The sequence below is a fragment of the Gymnogyps californianus genome, chromosome 16 (assembly GCF_018139145.2).
Source record: "Gymnogyps californianus isolate 813 chromosome 16, ASM1813914v2, whole genome shotgun sequence".
In the NCBI taxonomy this organism is placed as follows: domain Eukaryota; kingdom Metazoa; phylum Chordata; class Aves; order Accipitriformes; family Cathartidae; genus Gymnogyps; species Gymnogyps californianus.
The window spans coordinates 8,966,143-8,976,608 of record NC_059486.1 but is presented as its reverse complement, the minus strand read 5'-3'; the positions used below and the strand labels follow the sequence as shown (position 1 = coordinate 8,976,608).

General features: G+C 45.9%; 1 long non-coding RNA gene across 2 annotated transcripts in view; it reads right to left on the bottom strand.

Moving 5' to 3' along the window:
* Positions 1-282: 282 nt before the first annotated feature.
* The window catches only part of LOC127022942 (uncharacterized), a 39,353-nt gene continuing 29,169 nt past the window's right edge, over positions 283-10,466 (bottom strand). For both annotated transcript variants that reach the window (XR_007767387.1, XR_007767386.1), the window contains 3 exons: positions 4,738-4,827; positions 4,436-4,572; positions 283-1,679 (listed from right to left, as the gene is read on the bottom strand). This is a non-coding gene — a long non-coding RNA (uncharacterized LOC127022942). The remainder of the gene's footprint in view (positions 1,680-4,435; positions 4,573-4,737; positions 4,828-10,466) is intronic.

Sequence of the window (10,466 nt, the reverse complement as noted above, 5' to 3'; positions counted from 1 at the left end):
ATTTATATACCCCTCCTCTACCTCCCAAGACCCACAAAATATCTCTGCAGAAACGAGTAAGAAATGTGAAGTTGCCATGAAAAAGAAATACATTGCCTAAACTGAGCTTGCAGCATGAGTTTCACAGCTAAGTAGTGTGCCCTCATGGGTTGATCTTTCTACAGCCTTTTGGAGAAGCAATCTGAAAAGAAAGACCTGTGCACTCCCCGAGGCCAACACAGTGTGCTTTCCTTGGCTGCCTAAACCCTAGCAGCAGAGAGGAAAAAGGAGGCTATTGCATGCAAGTCACTACAGGAAGCCAGCTCTTTGTTTTTACATAATCATCTCTATTCTGAGCTTTATGAAAAGTTCATAAAAGGGAAGGAACAGAAAGTCACAGTGACAATGCAACCAAAACTCAGAGATGCAGTGTGGTACTTAGCGGTGTTTACCTGCTCCAATAATTCTGATCCCAGGGCAGAGCGCTGAAGATTAGCTCCAGACCTCATTAGGCAGGATAGAATTATGTGGGTTAACAAAGTAATACTCTTGGCTTTCTTTTGCATTTTAAAAGTGGCTTGAGACCTATAAAATCCCTTTGAATTTTATTAAAAGTCTTCCGCAATCATTTTTCATCCTGCAGCCCAGTTGAGCTGAACTAATAAATTAGCATGTTATCTGTGTGGATATCCATTAGAGCTTCAAATTATGATTATTAGAGCCAAAAACCTAACAGTGCTGGTTACAACTGGGGAGGAAGCAAGCCGGTCCACCGAGCAATGGGCACCAAGGATAACGAATGAGGGACACATCTACCCCATGAGCCCACAGGAGATGGGCAGCACGAAGAAGAGCATCTCCAGGCTTTGGACACCCCGAGCAGGCAGCCAGAGGCAGGGAAAGCCAGGCAGGAGCCCACTAGAACTGAGCATGTATGAAAGCCTCAGCAAAGGCTCAGCAGGCTTATCCTTACTGCACAGTCCAGGTGAGCTTTTGCTCAAACTGAACCGGTTCCGGTTCCCCACACGCAAGTCCTGGCTGCAGAAAAAATGCTTTTCAATTGAGTTGTCTGCCTCAGCTCAAACCCTGCTAAATACAAGAAGGCCACAACATGAACGTAAATCACACAACTTGCTAGCTGCTACAGCTCCAGGCAGCATAGTGGCAGACATGGTTCGAAGCTGGAGTGACGTATTCATACTTGGCAACAGCTTCCCAAGTCTTTTACTTCTCTTCCTCACACACTTTGGGATTTCTGACCAAAATGTCAGTACAAGTAGAGTGTAACACTTTTTTTGTTGTTTGGCAAAGCTCATAAGCAGGCAAACTTAAAAAATGAAGCCAGCGTGTGAAAAACAGGTGTAAGATGGAAAACAGATGCTGGGAGATTGTCTCTTTAATAAGCTTCATCAGCAGTGCTCTCGGGCCGAGTGTTGTTTGCTTAGGGAAAGCTGGCAGGATGCTGGCTACACCTCTTGCTGTCCTGAGCAGCGAGCGGAGGAGGGCAGTGGGTGGCTGGATCTGAAACTCATTGGGGTAACTGAAGCACATTGCAAGGGCAGGGCTGCCGCAGCCCCCGAGCTCCCTACGCCGGTCCCGAGCGGAGAGCCAGGACCGCGCACCCAGGTGGGAGGCTCTGGCTGCTGGGGAGCCGCACGCTGCTTCCCGCTCCCCAAGGGTTCTCCAACAAACCACAGGATCTGGAGGGGCCACAATGAAGAGGGGGTTAAAAGGGCTTTACACAAACACACACCGAGCCTTCGACAGGCCTGGCCACCAAACAGGACCAAACACCTCCTTCGAAGGGAAAGCCACTATGCAAATATGCTTCCATCTTCTTGTCCATGCTCCTCTACCCTGCCCTATCACTGCAGGACTCATCTTTCCCCCTGCTTGCCTGCATTCCAACCTCCTCCTTTTTTCTTCTCCTTCTCTCTACTGATTTATTTCTGTCCCCTCCTGAAGGAGTATTTGGGTCGCCAGTCGCCTATGTGAGCAGGAGCCTGAGGGCTAAGGCACCAAAACTGCCCAAGTATGTGCAGGCAGGGGAGTGCAAAGGTAGGTTAATTTACTTTCTCTTCAAGGTATTTTCCAAGGATTATTTTCAACCTCTCAACTGCTCTGATTCCCACGACCCTGTCTCCGAAAGGGCAGGCAGCCGGGCAGCCCAGGTGCATCCCGCAGGGTGCTGTGCAGCCAGCCGCTGCTCCGCTGTGAGCCGCCAGCTTTTCGGCTTCCCTCGGAGCAAACTAACCACAAGGCAGGGATTTAAGGGAAATGTCATCACACACTGCCTGGTTCACTGAATCACAGCAGCTTGGTCGTGCTTCCCTGGACTCTTTTTCTTTACCTTAAACAAGACCCAGCTCCCTCTTCCAGGGCTCCAGCCACACACTCGCCTCTGCAGCCCCCACCTGCATCAACAGCACCCCGACATTAATGCAGACACGCTTGTTCTTCCCCAAAAGAAAAAAGCTCCTGCCTGAGCTAAGCCTCGTGATGTGCTACCCAAAGCGAATTTCAGGATACATCTCCAAGCTGCTGCTCTTCCCCTGGGGTCATATAGACACCATTTTAGTATGTCTTTATTTCCAGCCTTCCTCCTCTTCATCTAATTCCCTTTCACCTCCCACTCCTATCCTTTATTACTCTTCTTCTATTCTTTTCTAAGAGGAAAAATGGGGTTTTTTTACACTCAATCTCTGTTCCTTTCCTCTTGTCATTCCCTTCATGTCTCATCCACAATATTTTTCTTCATGCAGTAACTAGTTTGCTCTTTCTCCTCTTCCCGCTGGGCTACTTTGATCTACTGTTCCTATGTCTGTTTTACACATTCCTTTTCCTCCCTCCAAAGATACATCAGTCTATTTCCCGTCCCCTCCTCCTTACTCATCTCTCTTTTCCTGCTCTGATCTATTCTTGCTGCACCAAACTTGTTTCATGTGTAGATGGTTTTAAAACCTGCTCTGCTGCCCTGATAAGCATTGCAGTAAGTGCTGAAGGATACGGTCTGTCAATCCAGTCACCCTAAACCAACGCAGGATGCCACTTTAACACCCTGCCTTAGCCATGCTTTATTAAGAAGAAGAACACCTGACTCCCAAAGGAAAACCTAACCCAGGGAGCACTTAGGACGATAATCCCTCGGTCACTTCAAGTTCAGCAGATCACGTTGCAGCACAAACTTGGCAATGCCCCTGGGGACCCGTCCCAGTCACTGCCCGGATCTTCAGCAGGAAGGGTGCCAACCAAGAGGAATGGCCTTTTCATTGTCTGTAATCAAGAAAATCCCCTGAAAATGAATAAAATTCACTTGCTGCTTCATAGGACTGTGGAGAGAGGAACTTTTAGAGCTGTGTACTCTTAGTTACAATAAATCACAGCAAGATTTGGTGTCAAGCAGCAGGGAGCCTGCTGGCCCCCCGCAATGGGAAACCTGAGGGTGTGTCCTGGTTTCGGCTGGGATAGAGTTAATTTTCTTCCTAGTAGCTGGTACAGTGCTGTGTTTTGGATTTAGTGTGAGAATAATGTTGATAACACACTGATGTTTTAGCTGTTGCTAAGTAGCGCTTATCCTAAGTTAAGGATTTTTCAGTTTCCCATGCTCTGCCAGCAAGGAGGTGTGCAAGGAGCTGGGAGGGAGCACGGCCAGGGCAGCTGACCTGAACTAGCCAAAGGGATATTCCATACCATAGAACATCACGCTCGGTGTATAAACTGGGGGGAGTTGGCTGGGAGGGGTGGATAGCTGCTCAGGCTTTGGTCAGCTGGCGATGAGCAATTGCATTGTACATCAGTTATCTTTTCTTGGGTTTTATTTCTCTCTTTTTTTTGTTATTTTCCTTTTCATTGCAATTATTATTATTGTTATTTTATTATCATTGTTATTTTATTATTAGTTAGTATTATATTTTATTTTACTTTAGTTATTAAACTACTCTTATCTCAACCCACGAGTCTTACTTTTTTTCCCCCTATCCTCCTCCCCATCCCACTGGGAGGGGCGAGGGCTGAGCGGCTGCGTGGTGCTTAGCTGCTGGCTGAGGTTAAACCACGACAGGGTGAAAATTACTCTTCCCCTCCACATGACAGCCATTTACTAACCTGTACCTTGACCCTGAGAATCTGTAAGCAGGGAGAAACAAGAAAAGTCTAAAAATCATGCTTTTCCACCCTGTGCCAAACAAGACATTAGCACCTTCTGCAATGTCTCCTCCTGATGAAAACTCTGGCCACTTTGGGGAGAAAGCAGGGAAACAGCAGGATCAAACGGCACGGGAACTGCTGTAGCATCCCCTCACAAGACTGAATAAGACTTCCTCAGGGGCAGGCGCTGCGGAACAGGGCCTTTTGCAGCCGGCACATTTGGATGCAGAGCACAAATGTCATTTGGTGCCCAGCAAGTGTCCCCTGGGCGTTTAGGCTGGCTGCCAGGCTGTTTGCCCAGCTGTCTTACCTCCGGGGTTTGATGAGCAGCACTTAATCTGAAGGTTGCAACAGAGCATTTTGGCCACTTCAACTCATAGAGCATCATCCAACGATTTCATTAATGCTGCAGAGCTGTGGGACTGGCACAAATGTTGGCATTCAGGCCTGGAAAGGAGAAGAGAAAAGAGGCTTACTTCATTTTTGCTTGTTCTAAAGTGGAGAATATGGGAACAAAGTGATGTGCTTCTGGTGATAGGACTGGTTTATCAGCAAGGTGAGTCCAGGTTAAAAGACCCAGTTGATAGCAAATGAAAGACACTGCTAACTTACCAGAGCGTTTGCAACATCAGTCCCAGAAACCTGGCATTGCTTCCTTTTACCTTACACAGCCACGTGAATCAGTCATTCCCAAGATGATAACTGCAATGAGAGCAACGATAAGGCCAAGTTTTCCTCCCTGATCTCCAGCCCTGAATCCTCCAGGCTCGCTAATGACAACAACTGCAAGTGAGCTCTGCGCACACTGAAGCACCCACGAAATAATAAAGTGGCCGCAGCAGTCTTTATGTCATTGCAAAGGTTAGGTGCAGGCTGCCCTTTGCATGCCCCAAAGCCAAACCTAGTTTGTGTCGGGGGGGGGGGGGGGGGGGGAGGGGATAACAAAATTGAGGTGAAGCAAGTCTCAGCAATTGCTTCACGTGTACACACACACACACACGCCGTGCGTTGTTTGATAGTAATGGTCTGAAACATTATACTTCCACAATTCTATAACAGCATCACTTAGAGTCATTACATGAGCATAATGCAGTTCAATTTGGCAGCATGCAGTTTGCCTTCATTTTTTTTAGTACAGAAAGGAAGAACTAGAAGCCTCGTGAACTTTTGTGAACACATCCTAAATAATTTCACTGAAATATAAATTACCATACCTAAAGTCAGCTCAATCTCCGGGAAATTAAATTAGCCCATTTATTGAATAAATATAGTTATTTCTATATACAGGGGAAAAGTTCGAGTACCTGACAAGCATCTATTGCCACTTTGACATCCAACTGCGCCTGCTGCAAGTGGGCACGGGTCTCCTATGTCCTAGATGCCAACTGTATGGCCATGTCTCATATGCTCTAGGGCATCTAAAAATGTCATAAGACACCTACGTTTGGGCACCTGATTCACTCCCACATCCCCCTGCAATAGCAGGTGATGTAACATAATAAATCTCCGTGTGGAAAATCTCTCCTCTGCACAGTTCCCAACTCGCTTCTGACAGTGAGCTCACCAAAGCCTCAGAAAATTACCTTTTGGTACCAAGCCAGTTGATTTAACTAGAAAGGCATAATAAATATTAAACAGCTATATATGTATGGCATAGATATTGCGTGTATTTGTGCCTCCCCTTTGAGGTTCTGCTTACCAACAGTGACAAAATTCTGTCCTTGGAGGTATAGTGAAAACCTGTAGACTCAGATCAGACTATAGTCAAGGGCAGCATTTATTCATAAATTGAAGTGACACAGGTTAATGGAGAAGAAAGATAATTTCATTATTTGAATCTGAACCGATCTCGTCATATAAGAAAAAAACCTTAATGCGGTGCTGATGGCAAATATAAGTAGATACCTTAATAGCTGTCATCACTGACTGAACCATATGAATACCTAACACAATTGCTGTGCTAGAAAACAGCTTTTGACCTGCCAGTAACATTTCATTTTGAACTCAGCACTAGCCACAAAACCCAAGTCTTTTGAACGTGGAAAGATGTATACATTGCACATGCAGTGAACTCCTAGCCTTGAGGTCAAATGTTGCCTTTTTTAGTGAAAATTGATTAATTTGTCAGGTGAATAAAATTCTTTATTAAATTTGCCTGGTTGAAAGTATGCCTGTGTATTTTAGTTTTTCATTAGAGCGCCGCTGAATTTGTCTGAATACATCTGAATATCGTAATACATCAGTAACAATTGGACCAAGCCACAACAGAAACCCCTCAGGAGAACATGCTTTGCCTACGAAACTGAAGTCTAAATGCTACTGGTTTCAATTTCTCCCCGCCAGAGGGGAGCAGAAGAGAAATTAGGCTAGAAAAATGTTTGGGTTTGGTTTGTTGTTTTTTTTTTAAAGAGAAAAGAAAAACCTCAAAACCACCTCTCCTCACTCATACACACACACACACAGAGCCAGGAGGGACAGCACAAATATTTCTGAATTAGCTGTAAAGTTCAGCAACAAGTGTTGGACCAGGACGCTCAGTGGAGCTGCCCGTTCGCCCTCCCCTCTCCTGCTCGCCACCACCCTCTCCATGCAGAACGCGTCCGACATCCTATGCCTGGGGAATTCATTTCAGTTGCCCGGGTCTGATTTCTAATTATGATGCAGGATGCACAGTGATAAATTTCCTATGGGATACTCATTATATAGAGCATATGAATGTGCTGTAATCAAGCGTATTTGTTGCTATGGAAAAACACAGCAAGCATGCAGAGCCTTCTGTGTGGCATCTTTAGCGTCCCTGCACTCAGAGTACTCGGATTCCTTGGCAGCGTGCGGCATAGCAACATGTTATCTGGCACAAAACCCAAGGACGTTACAAGTTTCAACTGAAAAACTTGCAGGGCTCGTTAGCTCATTGCATCTTCAAGGGGCATTAGACTTAATGATTTTGCATTATTCTCTTTTAAAGCAAAGGGATCAAAGAAAAGTATCACAGGCAGCACGAGGTTGAAAGTGTGACCTTTCCCTCCTCCTTTCTAAAGCCTGTTGCTTCCTCAGATATATATACTGGCCACATCCATTTTAGGAGGTGAAATAGGGTTGTTGAACCATGTATTCACACCTTTACATGCCATGGTTACATAGGGCTCAGTGTGGTTTTCCTTGTGCCCAGGTAAAGGGGTATTAACCTGAATGCCACATAGGGCAATGCCCAGGTAGGACATGCTGTGCTAAAGAGAAAAAAAAAAAAAAAGAAAAGGAAAAAAGGAAAGAAAATCACCATGCTTATTAATTAAATCCCCTGCTAATCCCTTCTGCAAGTGGCTGGTGCAGGTGGGGAGGGTGCCAAAGTGCAGTCCTCTCTATGTTACCAAATTAAATGAATCTTGGTGGTACATGGAAACACTCAGCCCATTTGTTTTATGCCTCCCTTATTTTAAAACACTTAACCCGCAGCCCAGGCCCGCAGCGCCAGAGTGCATTCCTCGGGGGCTCGCGCAGTCTCCATAGAGAGGCAGGGACAGCAGCAAAGCCATCTCGCTCCATAGCCTGCTCCACCGGCTCCTCCAAAGAGAAAGGGAGATAACACTCACTTCCATCATCTTTAAACAACACCCAGCTCTGTATTTCTGGAGGCTTTGACCCAGAGAGCGCTTTTTCTGACACTGTGCTTGAGGTGACAAGCCAGACGGCGTAACTTTGGAACTGCCAATTGCGTATTGAAGGCTGGAGTATCAGCCACGTGAAAAGCCATGGGAGGTGCTGAGCATCGCAGCTGCCAGAGTCTCGGTGGCGAAGCAGGCATCGTTAGCAGTGTGCTGCTTGTTCCTGCAAGAAAATTAGTTGCAACTCTGGGAAATTCCTATACCTCCCTTTGTGGCAGGCAAATTAGAATGTATTGTCTGGAAATAAAGAGGTCCAGGCAGGCTAAAGCTGCCATAATAACCGCTTCTGCTTAAACACTTAAATGTTACATGCAGATGTAATGAAGAGTGGAGTATTTTTTTCTCCAAAACATGAGTTTACTCAGATTGTATTACAGCAGCACCCACATTTCTGTTCACCTCAGGCTGGAGGACAGATCTGATTTGTACTTGTTGGCTTAGTCCTGCTGTCCCTATGCAAAAAATAAAGATAGAATGAATTAATCTATTTTCTGTTTTAAAGTGGGCACCAGTCTGTTGGATCGAGTGGCACTAAGCAGGGCTGCCACCAACTGTTTCTGTGATTTCTACCAAGACAGCAGCCGTGCAGCTGTCAACCTCACTGCTGGATTTGGCTGACTGCGCTGAGAAACCTTGTAATGTAGGAAATCCAAGTAAGTGAGTAACCAATGGAGACCTCCACATCTGTGTGACCCACATGCAAGTTAATAAAAAGGGACAGTCTTTCCAGCAGTCCTCTGCTGGCGTGGCCAACAACCCACCAGAGGGATGTAGGTCCTCCCAGATCCAGCAGGGTTGGTCCAAACTGGTGCTGCTGGTCGACTTTTGCTAGCCCGTGTGCAATAAGTTGGGAACAGGCCAGTTCTTACGGATAATACCATACAAACAGGTTTCCTCACAGGGCAAACCTCTCATAGCAGCCTGGGAGAGAGGCTTGGCTTTGCTCGAAGTCTGACTGCCCAGAGAGGAACACACAGCCGACGAGGGATGCAGCCGTTCGGGGAACCCTGTAGCATCGCTGCCTTTCTTGTGCTTATTCTCATCCAAGCATCTCTGGGTACTCCACAAAAATCAGATTAATACCACCAGTCCTACGGCTTTTGAAGACTGGTAGCTGGGGAGGAAAGACTAACAGGGTTCTTCTGAGTCACAAATGAGGTAGCGAAAAAGACAGGGCTTGGTTCAGGCTTGCCACCCCAGTGGGAAAGGTGGCGTTTCCTCCAGCCCATACACTCCTAAGCACAGCCTCCCAACTCTTCTTCTCCAGCACATGGGCACTGCAATACCATGCACGCAGAGAGCAAACTGAAGGTAAGCAGGAGCTTCTGCTTGATTGCCACTTCCCATTAATTCTGAAGAAGTTATTTCATTTACCTGCTAGCTCCTCCAGTTTACAGTGCATCTTGAGGAGGCACCGTTACCCATAGATTTGTACAGCACCTCACACAACGCCATTCCAACATCCTAGATGGTATAAAACATAAGCCTACTAACTTCATAAAAATTTGTCAGCATCTCAAGCTCATAACTCTCTCCAGAACAAGTGCATTGATGAAAACTAATGTGTCTACAAAGAGGCTGTGATATAAAACCAAGCTGACAACAGACCAGCAACTGCCACGCTCCCAAGCCCCTGGCAAGCGGGCAGGTTAATGGTGAAGTGTTATTGACCAAACTTAAAGGAAAACTGTTCAAAACATTCTTGGTTTTGTTAGAGTAGCTTTTCACCATGCTTATAAACGAGAAACTTGACAAGAAATGTGACTACACAATTTCTCAAACAACACACACATAAGAGTGAAATTCCCCTCCTACTTCAAGGGAAAAGTGTCTCATTTGCTGGTGCCAAATACTGATTTAAAACACTGACAGATACAGACCACTAAAACTTCCCGTAATGAACTGTGGTTTTCAGTGTTGGTAAGAAACCTCAAAACACAACAGGAAATGAGGCAAAGGTTTTGTTTTGTTTCCCCTACTGTTGCTTATATAAAGGGGAAATCATTATTGTTTATTGCTAAATCCATAACTCAGTAAAAAGATCTGATCTTCCCATCCCTCCCACCCGAGCACAAGCCCCTCCAGGCTCCCATGCACACGTGTCTGGAGGAGCAGCACCGAAAGTGGCGCAGGTCTAGGGCATGCCAGGTGTAAAGGAAAGCAGAAGCTCGATTGCTGATTTAAGGTCTTTCAACTGCTGCTTTTTTGGAAAAAGAATTGCAAAAACACTTTTCCTGTGTCAGTTGTATCTTGCCAGCAGCGCTGCCATGGTTACCGTTAGGGGCTTTGGTTTTAATAGTTTTGGGGGGCTTTTTGACACTCTGCTGATTTTGTTTATTTTTTTAATCTCTCTGCTGAAATGTTTGATAATCCTACAGGGCTTTTCTTTCCTCAAGCAGAGGAAACTCTTGCCTACAAAGTTTTGGAGAAGTGATTTTTGTCTTGCCTTTTTCTGCATGTGCAGCCTCCTCACGCTTCTCATCGCCTCCTTCCCATCCCAACAGCTTGATAATGAAATTGCAGCATAAAACAAACACGATGACGCGTAGAGAGGGAAGAGTTTCTTAAAGCCATGTAGTCACAGCAGGGAGAGCTGGAGAGTGCAGCAGGTTGCTGTATTACTGCACCCATTTCACATGCTGGATAACTGAGCATCAATTCATAGAAGAAGTGAAA